The sequence below is a fragment of the Leptidea sinapis genome, chromosome 24, assembly GCF_905404315.1.
Source record: "Leptidea sinapis chromosome 24, ilLepSina1.1, whole genome shotgun sequence".
Taxonomy (NCBI): Eukaryota; Metazoa; Arthropoda; class Insecta; order Lepidoptera; family Pieridae; genus Leptidea; species Leptidea sinapis.
Window position 1 is genome coordinate 10,336,781 of NC_066288.1, and position 25,086 is coordinate 10,361,866.

General features: G+C 36.6%; 1 protein-coding gene across 1 annotated transcript in view; it reads right to left on the bottom strand.

Annotated features, from left to right (window-relative positions):
• LOC126971740 (uncharacterized) overlaps nucleotides 1-25,086 on the bottom strand; it is a 280,527-nt gene that overhangs the window by 177,511 nt on the left and 77,930 nt on the right. The window lies entirely within an intron of this gene.

A 25,086-nucleotide genomic window follows, 5' to 3' on the forward strand; every position in this document is an offset into this window, starting at 1 on the left:
ACGGAATTCCTCTGGATTACCATCAGCTGTATTCTTTCATAATTTTAAAAGTATTGATAAATTAATGTTGATGTCATATTTTGTCTCAGCGTTAAAATTATTAAAAAATGCATTAGAATTTAAGGTCAGCGAAGTCGGGATTTTTCTTCGAGTTGATGATTGCATATTCCCGTTCCTCGTAATCCAAATCTTCTCGTTTTATTCCGTACACGTAACCGAAGTTTCCAAAGTGTAGACAGTTTTCATAGTTCAGCGGGATATATTCTGTTTAAATAATAAAAATAAACACATTTTATTGTTGCTTTCCCTCAATAGAATTTTAATTGCTAGACCTTAGATAATTTATACGTCTAGACAGAGCCTTTTGCTAGACAACCGATGAAAGCAGACCAGATTTATTACTTTAGTGTGCGTGACAAGCTACGTCTCGCTACACTCGCGATTCGTATGTCATTTTGTGTTAGCATTCCTCAAAATAGAGGTTAACTGTCAACTTCATTTTTTTGACGTTTTCACAGCTGTCGCAATCTGTCTAGACGTTTAAATGATCTAAGTGCTGGACATTTAAAGCAAGATGTACCGAGAAAAGATGGATCTCTGCGGCAACTAGACCTTACATGGGAAGGAAAAACAGGAAAAAGGTGGATAGAAGATAAGAGCTTGACAGTTCTGCTGTGACATTATTTCACTATAATAACTGGGAAAAACGAAATTATTACTGTAATAATTGAACTTCTACTAATTATGTATTTAAAAAAAAGTGTTTAAATTATGATGTGAAATTTTGTACATATTTTTCATAATATATGATATACGCCTAAGGTGCGATTAATAAGCCTGTCACACGAAATCAGTCATGATGTTTTGGCACCCATCTTTATCACAAGTGGTCTTATGTGTGACTCCTCCTTCCCTAGTGTGACTTTACAATTTCAAATGTGGAATTATAGCAGAAGTTCCGCAGTTGAAGCTTATTTACATACAAATTATTGCTTCAATATTGTGTTGTTTCGACAACGACGTTTCGACTACGACGATCTCACTTGTAATGTAACATTAATATGGATGGCCCCTATTAAAAGAAATTAAATAAAATGTACGATGTACACTTTGCTATCAATTTTATTGCAGGCGGTATAATTGGTATCTCCAACTACTTGTAGTGTGAAAAGTAGGTTTAGTAGGTAGTATCAGTTATATATACCTGAAGGCATCTCAATACCTGAGGGCCTACCATTAACTTTTAATAAGCGATGCGAATCCAATGCAGTTCAGTTTAGGTACCCAAACTGAATCACTAAAATTTGTACCATGAAGTGCCTTTTACTGAATGGCGTTTGGATCGCTTATGAAGAATGAACGAAATAAAATTGCGTTTCAAAACCTTAAATGATATGATTTAAGCGGTTTTTTTGCGTAAAAAATACTAAAATTACATTTTAAAATTGCGCAATTGTGTCAAATTATAAACCATTAAGCCCTTTTTTATACTTATTAAATAATAGTAATATAAATAAATATAGTTCTTTGAATTATAAATTAAATGTTTGCTTATGTGTTTTCGTTATGAGTTATGAACGAGTTATGAACGCACCTCCATTGATGTTTGATTTGACAGGACCACAGAGTACATTTTTTTTATTCGTTCTTGCGAACAGGCTAAAGCCCGGGCCCTTACTGCCTCGTCTTTAGTATTTTCATTTTTGGTATTCATTTTCAGTATTTTGTTTTACAAAAAACTCCAATAAAGTATTCTCATCTCATCTTTAATCAATAAAATTTTTCTTTTCTATGTTTTCACTATTCTTAAAAATTTATTAACAACACGAATCACTTTCCTCTAAGGAATTACCAACTTTTTTCGAATCGGTCACTTTGACAAATAAGCTATCCAGCTTAGGTTAAAATAACACCTCATGGTACGAATGAATGAACGAACTAAATCAGTTTGCGATTCAGTTGATATCATTTTTGACATTCAATTGACATCATTGCGATTTAATCAGTTGATACGAAATTGGTGAAGATGGTCGTGGTACGAAATAGCAAAGCAGTTCATTTTAGGTTGTCAATTTAATCGCAATAAGAGTTCATGGTAGGCCCGCTGATCAGTGTATTTTGTCACTGTTTTATTTATTTTATTATTTTATTTTACAACTTTAGAATAATAAAATATTGATCACGGCTTACATATTATGGGATATAGGATGGGATACAGGCGTAATAATTAAATGGCCTTAACCTTGTATTGGTAAATTTATTTCTACTGATTGAACGAATCCTCACCTAGAACTGCAGGCGTGACAATTTCATGTTAGATTTAGCTTGATACAAGAAAGTGCTGCTGAAACAACTATTTTACAGCCGACTATTTGACACTGTTACAAATGATTCAAGTGACATAATTTGTAATAAAGTTAATATTAATGCACTTGGGCGGAGTCACCTTTAGAATTATTATTTTTGGGAGCGTATTCTTAACAAAATATGAACTCTATCTCTCTCTACTTTAACTTAACCTAAAGATCGTTGGCCGTTTCATTATTATTATAATGACGAAAAATAAATGAAAGAATCTGGGTTAAGTAAAAAAATATTTTATTTTTCTGGTAGAACTATAACTACTTATATATAAATAAGTATCGAACAACAGAAATTGCAGAACTATTAACAATAAAAGTCAAAACGTAACAAAGAAAACTTTAAAAAAACTGCTGTGACAGTACGAATATATCACGACATGTACGGTCTAACGGTAATGAAACGTTCCATCGAGGTCCAGAGATAATGTGGCCATGTAGTAGAAATAATCAATGACGTTCTATACATATGGACATATCATTCGCAGTCTGATAACGGAACGGCAAAAGTGTGCTTAAAGACAATGCAAGCACACTTTTCTTCTTCGTCGTGTGACAACTGTGTGTCAATCAACAAGTCTAAGTGTGCTATAAAAAGTGCTTAAATAATACATTAACGACTCAAAAAAAAGATGGTGTGACTTATCATTGGTAAGGTTATTTTATTTATATAAGATTGATATGCAAAAATCGTAGTAATTTAATAAAAACGAATATTTTTTAATTAAATATGGTGCAATTATTGACAAGACCCGCTTGTCAGAATGGGACAGATGAAAGGACACAGTCAGAAATCAAAACAATAGAGTCTCTCTTTTTAACCAACTTCAAAAAAGGATTAAGCTCTCAATTCGTCGGTACGTTTTTTTATGTTTGTTACCTCAGAACTTTCGACTGGGTGAACCGATTTTGATAACTTTTTTTTATTGGAAAGGATATACTTCAAAGGTAGTTTGGCTAGGTTGTGCTTATGGGATCCGTGACAAAGTAACGGAACTCTTCAATTCTTAGGATCAATGATTCTTAGGACAAAAAATTCGGCCTAGAGGCCGAATTTTTTTTATGCTTTGCGGATATTAGAGTCACCACCGTAACACCATTATGGTGAAGTAATTGTCGTAGTAAAATATGATAATCAATGGAAATCCTTAACGACTTACAGTAAGGGTTCGATCTGTGGCAGAATTTCTAACTATCTGTAATAATATTGAAATGCGCTTACGTTCATTGCTGTATTGAAAAAATTAGTAGATCTACACAAATTGTAGACAAGTTGTTAGCGTAGTTCAAATTCACTAAATATCTAAAAAAATAAATAATTTTAACAAAAAAACTACTGTCTCCAAAAACACTACTCCAAAACAATAGATATAATATGCACTAAAAAGTATAAAAATAATTGCGTATTTTTATATAATCTAATTAATAAATCTAATTCTAGTAACGATAATTGTTATTTTTCACGGAAGTATCGTTACCTAGTGATAATCGATACGTATTTACATCGCAAATTATGTAAAAGCTAATATTTTTCAGCTTTCCCGTACACGAGATAATGAATGAGAATGGCGCCAGTTGGTAGCAAGAGAGATGTAAAGAAATTTACAAACTAAATAAGCATATTTATGTTTCACCACTAAAGCATTTAAGTTTTTTGATTTAGCAACATTTAAAATTTGATTAAACCTGTCATAAAAATATATGTTAATGTCCGCTTACACTATATATACCAAAAAGATACACTGGTATAGATGTCTAAGTCTAAAGAACAAATTTAATTTAATTCAAGGAACCTAACATTTCAATAACCAGTTTAACTTATTATCTTATGTGAAGTAAAATATTACATTTGAGTATTATTTTCTCTCATTAAAGGTTACCTTAACTTATTAAATCCAAATCCCTTTAGAACGTAAAGAAGTAACAAATATAAACACATGCCATTAAATAAACATACAAACTTTCCGTTTCTATAACATGAAAATGATTTTTGATTAAAAACGTAAAAAACCTCCTTCTTAACAGATCTTGATCGGAAAATAGGGACAGAGTGACGAACGTAAAACTTATAGCAACCCTCTTTTTCGTCTGGGATTAAAAAAAATCCACTCATGTCACTGTCCAAATCGGGTTCTAAATACAAAATACGAAACTGAAATTGTTTACATTGCTGCCTATTGACCAATAACATTTTAAACAACTGGAGTAAACGCAGAAATGTATAGACATGGCAATCGAAGATTTTTATGATGTCATTTGTGGCATGTGTCATATTTCGGCTTTGATTTTTTATGAGGTGCATTCTCTTTATGTATGAAATAAAAATGGACGTCATTGGAAATAATAATCTAAAGGTTTTTGGTCCCTAATGAGAATTGACATTTTGTGTCTCGAGAGCGATCGAGGTTCTGTCCCGCGTTGTAATTCAGAAGGCGTATCAAATTTCCAAAAGCTTTTCAGTCCTTTCAGTGTTATATTATACACAAATATAAATATAGACAAGTACGTATTCTCGAAATTGTCTCAAGTTACTTACTTATAAGTAAGAGCGTACAGGTCACCTAATGTTAAATGATCACCGCCACCCACATTCTCCTGCAACCCCAGAGGCATCTTTTGAAGGAACGCATGTGGTATCGTCTTGTAAACACCACAAAAGGAAGCTCATTCTACAGCTTGGTTATACGTGAAAAAAAGTTCCTTAAAAACTGCACTTTGGAGGAAAGCTACGCATCCAGATGGTGGGGATGATAACGGTATAATAAAGTAGGATGCGGCGGCAGGAATCAGGTGAAACAGCTTTTCGGAATTCCCCGTGACAAATGCGGTAGAAGACACACTATGAAGAGATGTCTCAACGTAACGCCAAGTTGTTTAGCCGATCAAATCCAGTTCTTCTACTTCCGTGGCTTCTGGAATACTCCTAACTTTACTTACGTAAAACTTAGCCGAGTGTAAGCTTTGATTTCGTTTTTATAGTCATTTGACAGCTGAAATTATGGTGAATTTAAACTACGACAGCCCAATGCAAAAGTCAATTTCGCGGTTTTATCTCTTAATCAGGAAAGTTTTAAGTAAGTAAAATCTTAGTAAAGCCTAAAGGCATAAAAGGGCATTTATTTTCACAAAATTGATATCGTTAGAATTATTTTTGATACTATCTATCAAATCGATATAAGTACGTTTTATGGATCTTATAGACCAGTGTTGATAATTTTTAAAACAAAAAAAAATAATCTTAGGATGAAACACAAACAAAAATGAAAATATTAGCCTAAAACTCGCACAAATTCATGGTTCTAAAACTACGATTAACTCGAAAGTTTTACCTGTCCCATGGAGGCAATTAAATAGGTCCATCACGCAGTGGTTATCAAAAATATAGGTGGAGTTTGACCCGAAGTTAAAAGCGCAAATCTTTTCGAAGTATGTCGGGCAGATGCCACACCTACAAATCATTAATGCTATTATAATTGGTTAGTTGGAACTGGTTTTGTGTGAAATGTTCCCATGCTTCTAAACTACTAATAGCTTATATTAATCTTAGACTCAGCTTTTGCTAGTTTTACATAGATGCTTGTCGTCTTTGTATCTTTCACCGTTTTGACAAAGAACTAAGATAATTTATACGCCTAGAGGTTCTCAACGTGGGCGAAATACTCTAGAAAAAAACATATTCTCAAAGTGGGCGGTGAGCAAAATAAGGTTGAGAAACTATGGTCTACTTCGTGTATTTTTTTGCCTTTTTAGACTATATTTTTTAATCTACCCACGCCCCATCTGCGCCATCTCAATGCCTTCTAATTTTCTCTGGGTCTTCTATTGCCCTCCCGAAAGTCTCAAACACCCACAAGGGGTCATTATCGCCCACGTTGAGAACCTATGGTCTAGAGTATAGACAGAGGCTCTCGATGCTAGGCGATGTAACACAATAGGACAGGTTTATCACTTTAGTGTGAGCTACTCCTACTATGTCTTACACTCGCGATACGTCAGTCACTTTGTTTAAGTGTGCGTTCGTTGCTGAAAATAGAGGCTTTTAGTTCGCCGCTATTTTTAAGAAAATTGAATATTTTCGAAAATGGGAAAGTTATGGGTTTTCCCCGTTTTAGATATTGGAGTTTTCATCAGATCTCGACGTTTTAAGGGCCTAGGAAGCTTAGCTTACTATTGAACTAACTATATGAGTATGTATGGATGTATGTAAACCTTTTATAACTTTTGAACGGCTCGACTGATTTGATCTTGGTTGGTGCTATTCGGAAGGGCTTGACTAAACTTAGAATTTGAATAGAATTCGGACCGGTAGATTTTAAGAAATCTCAAAAATACTACGAAAATATAATTTTTCATATGTGTTTTCTTTGGAATAACTTTTAAACAGCTTTTCTGATCGATTACAAAACTAATCAGTTCATAACATCAAAAAAACCACGTCGATCGCCACCAAGCGGACCAAAATCGGTTGTTTCGTTCGTGAGTACCTAATCGTAGACGAAAGGAAACCGAAAAACTGTTTTTTCGGAATTACTTCGAAATTTAGAGTTGGTCATTTGAAACTCAAAAATTCTTAATAAGGTTCCTAAACGCGTGCAAAACGGTTCATACATTCAAAAGTTTTTGCTCTATTGAGTTCGAAGAGCTCAAGAACATAGAACAGCTTACCCTTTGAGCTCGAAGGGTTCACAATTACACAAACTATAATATTACGCAAAGTAAAATATTACAAAATTACGCAATTTGAAGCATTTAGGTATGTAATTAGCGGGAAGTTGCAGAGATGTCCTTTAGGGTTAAACGTTTTCCTAATTTTTTTCGACGTGTTCACAGCTGTGACTGATTTTGTACATTAAAAAAACACAATTTGGACAGTGTATCGTGGTCCCATGCGGAATGTGTGGACATAATATGATAAGAATTTCGCGTGCTGTATAAGTCTGAGTAGGAATAACACTAAATAGTCAGATATCAAAAGAAAGATTTGCATAATATATTACTCTATAGATTTGTTTTCTGAACATAAATATTTTTTGGGCATTTTAAATACAGAAGTTTATATGTGTTATTAATACAAATACGTAATTTAGTAGCGGAACATGTTAAATTTTATTCAATACGAACCCCTTTGTCATGATATTTTCGACCCCAAAAGTGTTACTTTAGGCATGCCTACGTCAAACAAATTTAACGTTAACAGTAACGCTGACTTTAACATAGACTATTTACATATCCAATATTTATTTAAAACTTTTGACAGGTCGCTATTTAATATTAACAATAGCTTAAACTGGCGAAGATTGGACGATAACTGTCCACAGTTAAAGTTGGATGGAATGACGTCATCAAAAAATTGTCAAATGGTGCAGCACTATTTTTACTTAACCGGTACTTTAACATGTTTGTTTTTGATAAATGTTGTTGGTGCAACCCAGCCCTAGAGTTCTTTTGCCCATAAACCTGACGGGCATATTCTTGCATATTGAAAAAAATCATTCACGACTCGTGGTCACACCAGCTTGTCACACCAGTATGACTACTAATTTTTTTTCCTCGTCGTCACACCAAGGGTTTTACTACACCTTTTATATCTTAACGTTAGTGGTGTGTAATGTACAATCTGCCAAAATAGGCAAGATGTATAACTTTTGTACATAGGTATATTAATTTATCTACACCCATGCTTTAAATCCTCTATTAAAGATTCTGAAACAGCTTATTACCAACATTAAACCACCCAATGTCGTTATAACCATTACATCATCCAAATGAGTGTTGTAATGTTTTACTGAATTTCATAACAACACTCCTTTGTTTTTTTTTTTCGATCCCTTCATGCGCAAAGAGTTTCAACAAACAGCCATATTCTTATTTCTCGATGCGTGGTATCTGTATGAATTTCAAAAAAAGAACATTTTCGTTTACGCGCATTCCACACTACCAGAACGTGGCGCGCCGTAAAAAAAAAAGTAGGTTATTCGAAACCCCGCCATTTTTCTTGAAACAATGAGTGATTCAAGTTTTGACAGCACACTGCCGGATATTTAAAACGCTGCAAAAGAACCTAATATTCAAGTGAATTTTAATAATTGCACTATATTGCAAATTGCAAAATGTAAATTACTACTAAAATAAATAATTCTTTTAATTAATACTTAGTTTATTTGTATATAATCAGTAATGGATGATATTAGGTTACTATTAGTAAGCTAACTGTTTCAGAGTCTTTAAGAGGATTCATATTCTGGGTGTAGATAAAGTCTTGTATGTAACTGTTGATAATTAGGTATTAAAACACTCATGTGATACTATCACATGAGTGTATACACTCGGCTTCGCCTCGTGTGATAATAGTAACCCACATTCATGTTTTAATGCCCCTTTTTACACAACAGTTGCATAAATAACTATAACATCACTTATATCAATTACCATCAGGGTGTAGTAAAAACCTTGGTGTGACGACGAGTAAAAAAATTACTCGTAGTCACTCTGGTGTGACCACGAGTCGGGAATGAAAAAAATATTGTAGTATTTTGGTTGGAGCTGATGGTGTTGTTAGCAATACTCTAAATAAATAAAATAATACTCTACCTGTGTCCATCCGGTGCGGGATTTCTTTTATAAATTAATTGTGAATATTGATAACTGTCACATCGGTAGCCTAAAACAAAATAAATTCTAGTTAACTTATAGAAATATAGGAATTTATAAAAATCTTAGGAGCAGTTACGAACAAAAGTTTATGAAAAATAATGCCAGTAATAGTTTACTACTCAGAACAATCATTTTACTAAATTGAATTTAACTTTAAAATTTCCTTATCATTTAATTAAAAAGAAACATTACAACTGTGCCTCCGTCAATTTTAAGCGTAAATAAAATAAAATTACTTGAACAAAAAGCCATCTAAAAAGATATGATACTTTTATAGCAATAACAATGAAAGTATAATTTTGTACATTTTATTAAAAAGAGCGTAAAAAAATTTATGCTGGGAGAGTTTCTTGCGCCGCTTCTTCTCTCTCAGAGCGTCATTTGTTTATATGTGTTAGTTCACTAGTGTTTTTATCTTAGATAATTTATATAATGTCTAGAAACTAGATAGACCGTGACAGCTGTGAACATATCGACAAAAATAACGGCGAACTGTTAACCTCTACTTTCAGCAACGCAAGCACACTAAAACAAAGTGCTATACGTATCTCGAGTGTAAGGCGTAGCTTGTCGTGCACACCAAAGTAATAAACCTGGCCTATTGTCATGTGTTGCCTTACGGCAAGAGGCTAAATTATTTAATGCCAAGCGTGGCTGACTGTTTACGAGTTGTCAATCAAAATCGGTTACAGTAACAATAGATTCGCTTCTTCTTCTTCTACCTTCTCTATCTTGCTGCCGGGAGGGCTACTAACTGTCCCAGGGTGGTGTCGGGTCTCTCGTCAGCAACGTAACTGAGGTGGGGAGCGTGTTGACAAGGGTAGCGTACCATTAGGTATACTCAGAATTACTGAACGGTATTCGCTAAAGCTCATTCAGGTTTACGCCCCAACTTCGACACACTCAGGCGGGGAGATGGAGGCCATGTATGAGGACATCTCAACAGACATTCACACTCCTAAGACCCTCTTCAACGTAGTCATGGGAGACTTAAATGCAAAACTGGGCAAACGTAGCGGCGATGAGTCAAGAAAGGGGCAATTTGGTAAAGGAAATCGGAACGCGCGAGGCCAGATGCCGGCTGACTTCATGGAGAAGGAGAATCCCTGTATGATGAACTCCTTCTTCATGAAGCCAGAATAACTCAAATGGACTTGGATCAGCCCCGGTGGTGCCACCAAAAATAAGATTAATTTAATTATGTCGACCAAACGAGATATTCAATGATGTCTCTGTGATCAATTCAGTGAAAACTGGGATCACTCACAGTCCTTTCCTACAAATTCGGTTCCTTGTATTCGGTTTCTATCCTTACTACGAAAATGTAACATTCTTAATTACCTATTTCGCTCACATACTGTAAGAATGAGCCGGGGGGGAACCTGGTTAGGTTGCTAGTTTTATATTATATGTGGGTAACACTGAAAATATTTAGAACTGGCGAGTAAGAGACATTGCTGATGAAAACTTTTTTGAATTTCAATTGTAGCTCTTTGGTAACCTAATGTAGTAAATTGCATTCATTTGTCATTTATTTTTGTGAATTGGCGGCAAATCTAAAACTCTTGTTATACGTGAAAATGAACCTTACGCGAGAAAATTTTTGGTCAATGATTTATTAGGACTTTCGTTGTGGGCTTACTCGACAACAAAGCTATGATAGGCTGCGATTAGCATTTCTTAATGAAGCCCCATCTCGTGCCACTATTTACAATTGGTTTAACGAGTTTAAGCGCGAACGTAGCAATCTCAATGATCCGCGTGAGGGACGTCCTTTAACAGCGACTACTGCAGATAACATCAGTCCTGTGCGACGCATGATAGAGGAAGATAAAAGAGAGGCAAGCCTAGGCATTGGTATGAGTCAAGTTCAAAAAATTTTACACGAACATTTAGGCGTCAGGCAGCTTTGTACCAGATGGATTCCCCATACTTTAACCGACGACCAGAAACACTTTTGCATGGACTGGTTTCGCCAAATGTTAGATAAGTTCAACGGCAGTGACTCAAATGCTGTATTTGACATCGTCATAGGTGATGAAAGCTGGACCCATACCAAAAGACAATCAGCTGAGTGGGTGTTTCCTTTCGAGGATCGGCCAACTAAGGTAAAGAAAGGAAGAAGTCAAGGAAAAAGATGATTGCCTCATTCTTTGGTGGGAAAGGTCATTTTGCGACTTGGAAAATTCGACAGCAGCGCCCTCGAAGCAGGATCCTCCTTCACCACGACAATGCTTCAGCGCATTCCGCAATATTTGACTATGGCAGGTGTAGAGATAATGAGTCATCCGCCATACAGTCCTGACCTGGCGCCCTGCGACTTTTATTTATTCACAAGAACTAAAGATAAAATTCGAGGTATTCGCATTACGAGCCCTGAAGATGCGGTGAAGCGTATGTAAATGCCATAGAAAAGACCCTAAGGAAGAATGGGCCCACTGCTTTCTCAGTGGTTCCATGGAATGCGACGATGTGTAGAGAGGAACGGAGATTACTAAGTGTAATTTCGTAAAATCCTTAGCTAAATCTCTTAACTGACCTCTACTCGGCGAAAGGAATATTACTACTAAATTTCAAGTCTCCACGCCTTATAGTTCCAAAGATATCGTGATGGGTCAATACATAGGAGGAAATCTCTCTATATATATATATATATATATATATATTTAGATATAGAGTTTTCGGTAAGGAAACATATATGTAGACTGGATTGGATTTGGTTTGATGTGGCTTATTATTACAGTAACTATAACAGCGTTCATGCAACAAAATATGTTGTTATTCGCTTCAAACAAAAATTCCATCAAACTCAGCTCCACCGTGTTGGATTCCTAGGTAACGTAGCCAACAGACATCGATAATTAAACATAATAGATTATTAAAAACTTCTTTTATAGATATCGCCATAAGGCCGTATAAAGCACTGGTCAGGTAATTCATAAAAGGAAGACGCGACCGTTTATAAAGCGGATCGTGTACGTGCGAAGCATCACGAATTACTTACACAGGCGCGATGAGCGATGACTAACAACCGCTATAAAATAAATGATATTATTTGATCTTTAATAAAATACGCTATAATGTTCTCGCTTGAATCCTAGTTTTGGAGAAAGTTATATAGACTAAAGTAAAATTGAAACGAAGACATCCGTTTCCATTCTGGGGCCTACTCCTAAAATCGATATTCGATATGTCGTGGCATTAGTCGTGTCGAATCCTACTCTTAGTTAAATCGTATTCAATGTCGAAACGATGATTGAACGAACGAAACATTTTTCAATATTATGGGTCATCCCCTTCTCTTGATTGAAAATGTCAGAGACGAATATTCGAATTTCACAAATAATCAAACGTCACTTTTACAATAATCTCAGCGACGCATTCTAGGCTCTCGCTGCTATTATCGTTTCAAGTTGTATAGATATATTTGCCTTACAATTTACATACTTAATAAATATTATTAAAATAATTATATGTAATTTACTATTCAACAGGATTTTTTACTACTATTTTAGTCATTTTGTTGATCGTTTTATTCGTAGAAAGTAATGCAAATGGCTGCCTGACAAATAGGAAATTGACGAGAAGGGCTGAGTTACCTTTTTTTACATTTAATTATCCGCAAGTTTTGTTTTATTATTCAATTTTAAATAGACATATTATATTCGTTACAAAATTTTTCAATATTTACATTTTGTGTAAATGATGCAAATTGGTGGTGCAGAGTCTGGTATGGTACATAGCGACATAGCACAGATAATAATTTAGTTTTTTAAGGTTTGCGCAAAATTCATTCACTCAAACATCGTAAAAAAATCAAAATATTAATCTATGGCTACGATGTTTTTACGATAAACGATATGGAATACGAACATTTGTTAGAGTAGGGTGCGATATATTCGGGGTATTATCGTATTATTCCGAATATAACGTTGTCGATTATGCGAGTAGACCTCCTGACTTGTACCTTGCACAGATAATCATAGAAAAAAATATCCAAATTTCAACGTGCAATGGAGAGAAGTATGTTATGATTAAAACATTTATAATTACAAACATCTATAGGTTTCTTTTTTTCGAAAAATAAGGGACGAAACGAGCAGGACGTTCAGCTGATCGTAATTGATACGCCCTACCTATTACAATCCGCCCAGGATTCTTGAAAAACCCAAAAAAAGTGAGCGGCGCGACTTAGTCGCCACCATGAAAACAGTACACTTTTTTGGTGATTTTCAAGTGTCCACCTGGATGGACTTCACTGTTACGTTACTAATATGGCATCCTGACCAATTCTCCGCGAGATTACAAAGTAGAAATGTATTTATTTACCATAGGAAGTGACATACCATAACATATTGCAACAACACTTGGTCAACGTCATGAAGCGACATCAGTTCATAAAGGGGCTTTGACATGCGAAAAACTGAAAAGAAACTCCCAGCCCATCTTTTGAATCATAATAATATCGCCATTAAAGAAATGGACATTTTTGATTGTTAGTTTTGTTAGTATTATTTGTTTAATCTAGGTTAGTACAATCGTTATTTTTTTAAGGTTTTTGAAATATGGATGCCGGGTAAAATCCTCCTCCACCTTTATCCACAACTTTCTGTCAAAACCTTTCTTGCTCCATTGTTTTCTAGCTGATTGTGCGGTGACATCAGCCCACTGTTTTATTAGTCTTCCTTTTTGTTTTCCTGATGATGGCCCCTTCCTACGTGTTATTTCTGTAGTCCACCTCCTGTCGGTATACCGTGCAATATGTCCAGCCCATTTGCATTTTAGTGCCAGTGCATGTGTGAACCCTGGTGATAGCCCGCTTGCTCTATTGGCTGAAATAGTACAATATTTTTTTGTTATTCATCTTAACATTATACAAGAGAATAATTTATAAACGCTATTTAATGGGCTGATTGTTTTGTAATTTCCTATGTCCAATGGGTCGCCTTTCTTGAATAGCAGTATGATGTCGGATTTACACCATTGTGCTGGTACAGTCTCTGTTTTTAATATCATATTGAATAATTTTGTGAATAGATGTACTAGAATTGGTGCCCCTAGGTTAATAACTTCATTGCTGAGTCCGTCTGGCCCGATACTTTTTTCATTCTTCCAGAAAAAGTTATCAAACATATCAATTGTTTGATATATTTGAAAACTTCTTCTTTTTCTATTGGTTTAAGCTTTCCGGTTAGTACTAATAGGTACAGGTATTTGGTCATTGTCTCTTTTCTTTCACAAATCTTCACAGAAATTAGTTGCATGATTAATTACATCTTTCCTTGTTTTTGTTACTTCTGATTGTTCTTTAAGTTTAGGTATCCAAGAATTATTAATGCTCATCTCCTTAAAACCTCTCTTTGTACTCCTATATTTATTTAGGTTACTTGTAACTTGTAATTGTTTGTCATTATGAAATCTATTTCGTTCTTAGTTTTCCCGTCGGGCAACATGCCCATATCCGGATATTGAATTATACAATAACAAAATTATTTAGCCTACTAATAATACAATTTAGGTGGCCTGCGCAGGATCAGTCAAGAACCATGCATTATTAATTATTATCTTCAATATAATCTGCTATAGGTACTATAGTAAGCCTTCCTTGTCAAAGAAGCTTTAATACATTTCGTATATTCTTGCTCAGTGGGTCCTAGTATACTGTCTGGTATTTATAACTGAAAATATTATATATCAGTAAAATTGAATAGCAAGACATATAATGAAGGATCTCTTAATCCTGAGTAACATATTACACGGTTGTTATAGTTGCATTAGTATAAGAAGAATCATCAATAAATAATCATTGAGCTACAAAGCAATGATGACTTTGTCCTTCGTAGTTAAGCTTGTGTCAGACTATCTGACTCCGCTCTGAGTTAGTCATATTACTAGATATTAACCTTGACTTCGATTACCGAGTTCCTAACTAAAGCAATCACTGCTTTATAATATTGTACCACATTTTTATCATAATTCGTTGACTTCTTATGATTAAACGTTTCTTAACCTAATGGTATGATGACTATAGATTATCTTTTTTTTATGGAATAGGAGGACAAACGAGCGTTCGGGTCACCTGGTGTTAAGTGATCACCGCCGCCCACATTCACTTGCAACACCAGAGGAATCACAAGAGCGTTGCCGGCCTTTAAGGAAGGTGTACGCGCTTTTTTTAAGGTACCCATGTCGTATCGTCCCGGAAACACCGCACAAGGAAGCTCATTCCACAGCATTGTAGTACGTGAAAGAAAGCTTCTTATCGTTGCAGATTTTAGAAATATTAATTTCACCATCAGCGCACCAATGCTTCTTTCGCAGCTTCGTATTTGAACCCGCCTCTCTACAATCTGTCAGCAGATAATCTTCACGTATTTTGGTCACATGATCGTTGGGAACACTGAAAGCAAACGAGGCCGCAGACGGTCCCCTAGCTGATGGAGCGATCAAGTTAAAGGGTTCACCCTCGACTAAGTTCTACTCGGTTGTAAGAGGCGCAATGGACAGGCACCGATTGAGGCAGATCGTCGGGTGTATCACAACATCAGAATCCTCATTCGACGATGACCACGATCCTTAGTCATGAGGAAACAACCGCAGAGAGATCATTACCACTTTTCGCGTCCTCCAGTATAGTAGTAATATCTCACCAATCATGCTGTTGAACTGTTAATACTTATTAGCTTTGATTTGTCAAAGAGAAGTCTTAAGGTACGGTCTACTAATCTGGGAAAATGGGACAGGGGTATATCAAGCATTTGTTGCTCAAAACAAATGTACGTGCTATATCTGAAGTTGGTCCGACATTTTCATGTAAAGACTTATTTTAAGATTTCCCGATACCTGGAAATAGTAGTTTATGGTCACTGTCCCAGAACAACATTGTACTTAAATAGTAGCCAAGCAATCTACATAAAATTATTCAATCGTCTACCGCTAGAATTAAAACACTTACTACTGAAACGATTTTCTGCTATAAGTGTTAAGGATTTTTTAAATTTCAAGTAAGGAAACTTTATTGCATGCTAATTTAAATGAATCTAATAGAATAGACTACTATTTTAAGTTCTAGAATGTACGCTGCATTCGACGCAACAGATTTCATTTCATTTCAATCAAAACGCAATGAACTTGAAGTTGAAAACAACTAAATATTAACTCACAAGATACCTATTTGAAATAAAACATTATATTATCCTTATTATGAAAAACATCATAATTGGTACTAACTAGGTTTAATAATAAAAAAATACTCACAAGAGACAATGTATTCGCGTTTGTAATGGGTGAAATAATAATAAATAATAATGTCTTGGTACTCATTTAAACCTGCCAAGTGCCAACACAGACTTCGTGGCGCTAGTGGCGCTATACCGCATGCCTATACCTACCTACTTACAATAATGTATTATGTAGTCTCCTACTTGTTTACCTTGTACAGGTAAAGGTACTCTGGCAATCGCCAATTGTACCCATAGAGTTATAGTACTTATACAAGCGTTATTGTACCAATGTGTTTTCGATTTTTCGAATTCATACAATTGTTAAAAAACGTTTGTTTGTTAAGGGTTACTAATTACTATAACCAAAGAAAACCTACACGCTATAACATAAATGACGATACATTTGGAATGAAGCGGCCGCCCTCAGGCTATTTTAAAAATAAATTTTACTGTACGATATTATATTGTAACAAAATTTTATTTAAAAAAATATGAAGCCCGGTGAGTTTCTTGCGCCCGTTGTTCTCAGGTCTGAGGCACACTTTTTCGAATTGGTGCCAGTTTTTGAAGTCCAATAAGTAATTTAAATTCTATTTTGAATAAAAATAATCGAATTTCAATAAATGTACTTTTACTCGACGCTTTATTAGGTCGTCAAAGCTCTTGTGGTTCCTTTGGTGTTAATAGAGGGCCGCAGTGATTACCTACTACCTATCTTTGGTGGTGGTGCTAAAAGCACTCAATTTGACCCTTTTGTGGTGTCCCACGGAGTCTTGTTAAATCAACCCTTGATACATCATGTTCAACTACGAGTGTAATAAACTCTGGAGCAACACGCCAGCCGTTCCCAAGCCCTAATCCAAGCCTTCAAAAAAAGGCATTTCAATTTAAATTCAATAAAGTCACAAAAAGACTGCATTCAATATTTGTAATTAATTTAGTAAAATTACAATACCAATTTGCTTTCCCCTCTTAGGGTACTATGTGTGTCGTGGCTAGCTATCACTCGCCAGAAACTTCTACCCGAGTGATCGAGGCACTTGGCGTTGCCTTATGTCTATAAACAGCGCCCTTGTATAAATAGCTGATGTTCTTCCCTTAGTGAACAATGTATTACGAAACAAAGATAATTCTCGCATGAAATTCCAATTAATCGCGAGGAATTTATCGCATACATAATAATATACATATAGACTACATAGATACATAGGTCTTGCTCCATATAAAGGCGAGGTCACAACTTTACATTGCAGATTACATGTGAACGCAGAATGAGCAAGTATCATTTAACAAAGAAAACATGACGATTAAGATTTTTATATGGCATTGATAGCTTAGAGCACATCTCATCATCATCATCACTTTAGCCTGAATATGTCCACTGCTGAACAAAGGCCTTCCCCAAAGATCTCCACGATTAAGGTCCTTTGCTGCCCTCATCCAACCTTCTCCGGCGATCTTGACCAGATTATCGGTCCATCTTGTTGAGGGCCTACCAGCATTTCGTCTTCCGGTACGTAGTCGCCGACTTTTCGAAGACTTTACTGCCCCACCAGCCATCTGCCCGACGAACTATGTGCCCTGCCCACTGCTACTTTAGTTTCGCAATCATCTGCGCTATGTCGTTGACTTTGATTCTCCTACGGATCTCCTCGTTTGTGATTCGATCTCACAGGGAAATCCAAGTATAACCCTCTCTATTGTTCTCTGAGCGGCCAAGAGCTTCCTCAAAAGGCCCATATCATCAACCACATCGGTGTTCCGTATGTCATCACACACTGGCAACACACGCTGGTGAAAAACCTTCGCCTTCAGACACTTGGTATTTGGGACGAGAAGATTTTAGACTGGATTGGATTATTTGTACTCGTTAACAATTTTGAAAGTACAGCTCCCAACTGTTTCGGGAGAAGGTCTGACTTGGACATTAGACAATCTTCGTCTTGTCCATGTTCATTTTTTGACCTACTCCTTGAGAAGCTGTATTGAGGCCATGGAGCATATGGCTTAAGACTTCCATGATCCCAGCCATGATAACGATATCGTCTGCGAATCGAAGTAGAGTGATGTATTCGCTTTTGATAGTGATGCCCAGCCCGTTCCAGTCCATGAGCTTAACGACATCTCCCAATGCAGCGGTGAACAGCTTGGGTGATATGACTTCGTCTTGTCTGACACCCCGCTGCAGTCGGATAGGCTTCGAAAACTTTGGATCTCTTACAGATCTCCTCATTTCTGATTCGATCTCACAGGGACACTCCAAGCATTGCCCTCTGAGTTACCATGAGCTTTCTAAGTTATCCAAAATGACGAAGAGTATGTAACACTAAGTTATTTAAATGCATTTTTCTAATGCCGGCTCTACACTCCACTGTGAATTGTGTTTTATTCGTTCGCTACAGTGCCAAGTCCTTCGTGGAACAGGGGAGCGTCGCAAAGGACCAAAATGACGCCGTGAAGCCACGCACACTCTAATAATAAGTTTTTACTGAGCTTCCCGAACGCTGCCTTCTTTCGCGAAATTGGACCTGCCTAACTGGATCGTTCGTCTAAGGAAGACGTACTCGACAACAATTTGGAGAGTATAGTTCCAAATTGTTTCGGGAGACATTTTACATGATCTTCGTCTTGTGCATGTTCATTTTAAGACCTTCAAGGCCATCCATAAATTTCGTCACACGAGTCCTTGTCACTTGTCGCATGTTCACAATAGTAATTTACCAGTGGGAGGCTCCTTTGTGTGCAAATCCTGTGGGATGCCGGCTAGAGTATGGGTACAACAATGGTGCCTATTTCTGCCGTGAAGCAGTAATATGTGAGCATTACTGTGTTTCGGTCTGAAGGGCGCCGTAGCTAGTGAAATTACTGGGCAAATGAGACTTAACATCTTATGTCTCAAGATGGCGAGCGCCGTTCTAGTGCTGCTAAGAATTTTTGGGGTTTTTTAAAAATCCTGAGTGGCACTGCATTGTAATGGGCAGGGCGTATCAATTACCATCAACTGAACGTCATGCTCGTCTCGTCCCTTATTTCATTAAATAAAATTTAAGAGGTACCTTCTAGTGTAAAGGTAGCTCTACCTGACATACCAAGCTAATCGAGAACATTCAAGCATACTCCTTACATGGATTAATAGACTCGAATTTGATTGATGTCAGGTCATTCAGTAACTGAACGATAGAGTGAACATTCTGAACAATATCTATCACGAGCAATAGTAGTCGTATGTCATAGGTACTTATAATAATTATCAGTTTGAGTGTGTTACGAGTTACTGGTACATACCTAGTAATGCGTAGGTATATTTCTGACTGCGGCAACGAGTAATCTAAAATAATTAATGTCTTTTGCTGCTAGACAAAACCGATGAAAACAGGCCAGGTTTATTACTTTAGTGTGCGTGACAAGCTACGTCTTACACTTGGGATTTGTATGTTACTATGTGTTAGTGTGAGTGCAATGCTCAAAATAAAGGTTAACTGTCAACCTCAATAAGACACGTATTCGCAGCTGTCGCAGTCTATCTAAAGTCTTAACATATAATTTATGATCTGAGCATGTAATAAATAATTTGCGGTGGTGTTCAAATAGTAATTTTTCCACACTTTTTTTTGCTTCGCCTGTATATATGTTTGTTTGTAACCGACTCATTTGGGCGCGATTTTGACCCACTTTTAACAGATTTCGTTCAATCTTTGTAGATGTATCGAGTACCGATACATTAATTTTATAAAATTTTTCCATTTTTCAATTTTTATAATAAGGTTTTTGTTAATTTATATAATTTTCATCTATTGGCATCTAAAAGGCAGGAATTGATGTTAATTATAAATTTCAAAATAATTTTTTTGTTCTATTTTCTATGAAAAAGCATATTTTTCTTAACTACTATTTATTTTACTATATAATATATACTTGTAATTTAAAAAAAAATGTTGCTATTTACAGAAATTTAGTAAATTTTTGTCTCTGTAATCGGATCACTAACGCGTAGGAAGTCATAAAAACTTATTTCCAAACTATTACACGAATCAAGTTTCCATTTAAATATGATTATGTTGCATAACTAGTTTAATGTAAATGCAGCACACGGTATCGTGCTAAATTCTCTATCATTAGTAATCCGAGAGAAACTAAAGATTAATTATTTATGCAGTAAAATAGACGGGCCTCCATATAAAGTGCGGCCTACCTCGCAGACACCCAGAGTACCTACTCAACACAGGTCGCAACTCGCACCTACCATAGATTCATTTAATTGTAGATAGGGTTTCCAGGTCGCCAAACATAATAGCCGGACAGACCAGCCATTTGGGTAAAAGGCTGGACACCTTACATTATTGAGGATTTTGTCTCTTTTTTATAGAAAAGAAGGACAAACTAGCGTACCTAGTGTTAAATGATCAGCGCCGCCCATATTCTCTTGATTCTTGCACCACCAGAGGAATCATTCAGAGCGTTGTCAGCCTTTAAGGAAGGTGTACGCACTTTTTGAAGGTACCATATATATATCGACCCCGAAACACTGCGCAAGGAAGCTAATAACTAAAGCATGTGGAATGCCACAAGCTTTGTTTTAAGTGAAAGATTATTGTAGCGTATCTCAGTATTAATTGGTACTACAAAAATATGTATCAAAAATCAAGCTTTTCTTATTATTATCATAAATCCTTTTAAATTTTAATGAAATATAAATAAAATCGAATGCCATATCAGTCGAAGTACTTTATTATTAATCAGTTTAATAAAGTCATCAAATTTGAATACTAGGTAATAATTTAAATTTTTCGAAGTGATAACTTCTTATGGGAGGTCAAACCGCTTCGTAACTTAACACACTACGGCGCCAGTCTGTCTGCTCTCCATTCTCTCAGGCATACGGCAGCGGTAGGCAGGCTCCTGACTCTTACTCTAACCATCGGTTACTTTTAAGGGATTAAATAAGGATACATTTTTTTAAAATTTAAGTAAAAACCCTAACATTGGCCGGACACACAATTAAAAAGCCTATGAGCGCTTTCGCACTACGTCCGATCCGAATCCGACCCGTACCCGTGAAAATACGGTCCGGTTTAGTCGGTGTAACTATTTCTATCGGTTGATGGAAAGAAATCGGATGACGGAAGCATATGAAGACATATATACGACTACTTCGGACTGTGTTTTCGCTGATACGGATCTGATTCGGATCGGACGTAGTGCGAAAGTGCTCACGTTTGGCTTTATCCGGATGCCTGGCTGGTATCACCATCTATTTTTTTTATGCATTTTAAGTATAAATGCGATCACACCTCGTTATCCTCCTGCATCCTTCGACATGCCTACCAGTAATATACTGAGACCCACCGCAAATGAATGTCAAATCAAGCCCGCTAATTATTGCGTACACGCATTGTAATCGCTTACTTTAACACTTGATTATTAAGCCAAGTGAACCACCAGTGAGTGATAGTGATTGTGAAAGCTTGTGATTAACACTGTTTCGTCACCACATCGAGCCAGAGCAGCAGGCGGCCATATTATCCTCAACCACGCTTGCACGTCGGTATAGGTAGGCATGTTTTTCTAATTGCCCGAATCCACTATCGCATCTCTCTGTTTAGTTCTTCAGGTAAATTACCAGCCTCCTTCTATATACAGTCCACTTAAGTTCAAATATATCATAACCGCTTTTCGCGTATATCATCCACTGGCAGCAATATTGGCTGACAAACAGGTAGGTACCTAGTCTTTTTAATTTGAGTACACACGAAAACAAGAAAACAAAAAACATAACATATAAAAAAAAGTGAAAATGTTCGTGTTAGTCCATACAATCTTCAATTTTAACATTATTTAAATACAGTATTCTAGAAGACTTATCGGCATATAATGCCTCTAAGTCTATGCTATATCCGAGGTTCTCGGGTGTGCAGAGAACGATTTTGTGATCATTTTTTAAATCCAAGATGGCCGCCGCTCAAAAGTATGATAACTACATTATGGGTATCGTATCCGAGGTTCTCGAGAGTGCACAGAACTATTTTGTGAACATTTTTGAAATCCAAGATAGCTGCCGCTCAGAATTATGATAACTACATTATGGATATCGTATCCGAGGTTCTCGAAGGTGCAGAGAACAAAATTGTGATCATTTTTCAAATCCAAGATGGCCGCCGCTCAAAAGTATGAAAACTACATTATTGGTATCGTATCCGAGGTTCTCCAGGGTGCTGAGAAAATATTATTTACTTTTGTTTCTTTATCTTAATGACACAACACGTCAATAATTTTGTAGCAAGAAACAATTGACAATTTGGTGTGCGCATGTATTAGCACTACCGGGTATCGGACAAAAAAAACGCTAATCCTCTCAAGATCTTGGTTAGCAAGTGGGACAGACAATATAATTAACTGAAATGTCATGGGTCGCTGATAAATTTTTAGAAAAAAATTGATGTTTCCTTTCTTGCTCTAGCAGAAGGACGACCAGTCCAACTGGTTTGCGTGTCGCATCCATGTCCGACATGGATGCTATTACAATAGCTAATCCACATCGTTAGATTTAGGGGGTTTTAGAGGTCCTTAGATTTCCTTTAATAAAAAGGGGAAGCACGTGCTTTGTTTTCCTAACCACCCTGTGCTTTCCCGAGGCATAAAAAGAAGCAGAAGTAGTTAACACAAAAAACCTTGCTTGCCATTGCTTGTCGGCTAGATGAAATTTCGAAAAAGATATTAAAGAAGTCCGGAATTGCGATGTTAACTTAACTAGTCGACAGAAAACTGTTCGGCGAGCTCTGTTTGGCCGGATGACAGTTCTCCTATCGTGCCTAAAACGCGTGCCCCTGAGTTGACGCCGGTTTAGCCATGCTCGGTCGGCAGGCGAACATCTGGTATACCGAATCAAAAGCAAGGGGGAAGGCCTGGTTATATCGAAGGCCTTTGATCGTGTATGGCACAAGTCAATTCTCTCAAAACCTGTCATTTGGGCTTCCCTAGAGCTTATGCAAGTGGACCTCCAGCTTCCTCACTGGGCGCAGCATATAAGTCGTTCTCGATGGTTATTGCTCGAACCCGATGCCCGTGGATGCTGGAGTGCCCCATGCTGTGTGGTATCTCCAACACTATTTCTTCTGCATATCAATTCTATGTTGGACACCTCCGACATACATTGCTATACAGACGAGAGTACTGGTGATGCCTTATACACGGACCAAGCAGGTCTCTCTGGGGAAATCGTCGACCAGTGCCGGGAGAAACTTGTGTCTTCTATCGAGTCCTTTCTCGAGAAGGTCGCGGAATGGAGTTAATTGAACCATGTCCAATTAAACCTTCAGAAGTCTCATGTTTGCGCGTTTACCACTAAAAAAACCATTTGTCGCATCAACGCCCTTCCACACTGCCACACTTCCCTTAAAGCCTCGCCTAGTATCGGAATACTGGGTCTTGTAATCTCGAGCGATTGTCAATTTCGTGGCCATCTGGAGGTAAATGCCAAATTGGCTTCGAAGAAGCTTAATTAGAGCGTTATAATTAGAGCATGGCAATTCATGAATCCCGCCTACATTCTAGCGCTCTTCAAAGCGCAGGTCCGGCCACATATGCCTGCCTGTTTTAGTAAAATTTTTGAAAAACTTTTGCTTCAACAGCTACAAATGCATTTTTGTAAATTAATGAACAAAAATCAGTTTGGTTTCACGAGGGGCTTAACAACAATTAATGCGGGTACTAGACTCATTGAACACATCTTTGACGCCTGGGAAGAGTCACAGGATACATTGGGCATTTTTTGTGATTTGTCAAAAGCATTTGACTGCGTCCACCATGAAACTTTACTCCTAAAACTAAAACATTATGGAGTAAAAATTAGGGCCCTAAATCTGTTAAAATCATATTTAAGCGAAAGAGTTCAGATAGTCGATGTAAATGGCAAACGGTCTTCGGGTAAACCTGTGGGAATAGGTGTTCCACAGGGTTCTATTCTCGGTCCTTTCTTGTTTCTTATATATATTAACGATCTACCGTTTGTGGTAGATGATAGCCATGAGATTGTATTGTTTGCTGATGATACTTCACTTATTTTTAAAGTGAAGCGACGTGCGGATATTGATGACGAGGTAAGCAATGCACTCTCAAAGATAGTGCGTTAGTTTGAGACGAATAATCTGCACTTAAACAGTAAAAAAACAAAGTGTTTACGGTTCATTACACCAAACACAGCGAAGGTACAAACCAACGTACTTATAAATGACCAGAGATTGGAACTTGTGGACACTACGGTCTTCTTGGGTATCACGTTAGATCAAAATCTTCAGTGGGGTCCACATATTGCCCATCTAGCAGATAGACTCAGCTTTGCGGCATATGCAGTTAGAAAGATTAGAGAGTACACGAATGTTGCGACAGCTAGATTAGTGTACTTCGGTTATTTTCACAGCATCATGACGTACGGTATTTTACTATGGGGTCATGCTGCTGACATTGATATAGGATTTTCTCTGCAAAAGAGAGCTGTTCGTGCTATATATCAGCTTGGTTATAGACAGTCTCTCAAAGAAAAATTTAAAGAAATAAATATTATGACTGTTCATTGTCAGTACATTTATGAAAATTTAATATACTTCAGAAAAATCGTCACCTTTTTGCTCTTAATAGTGATTATCATTATTATAACACTAGAAATAAGGGATTGCTTGTAACTAATTCTAGTAGGCTTCATAAGATACATAATAGCTCTAAGGGTAAATGTATACACTTCTACAATAAAGTCCCAGCCACTGTTCAGGCATTATCTATAAATAAATTTAAATGTTTTATAAAAAAAATGGCTCTGTCGTAAATCCTATTATTCCACTGCTGAATATCTAAAT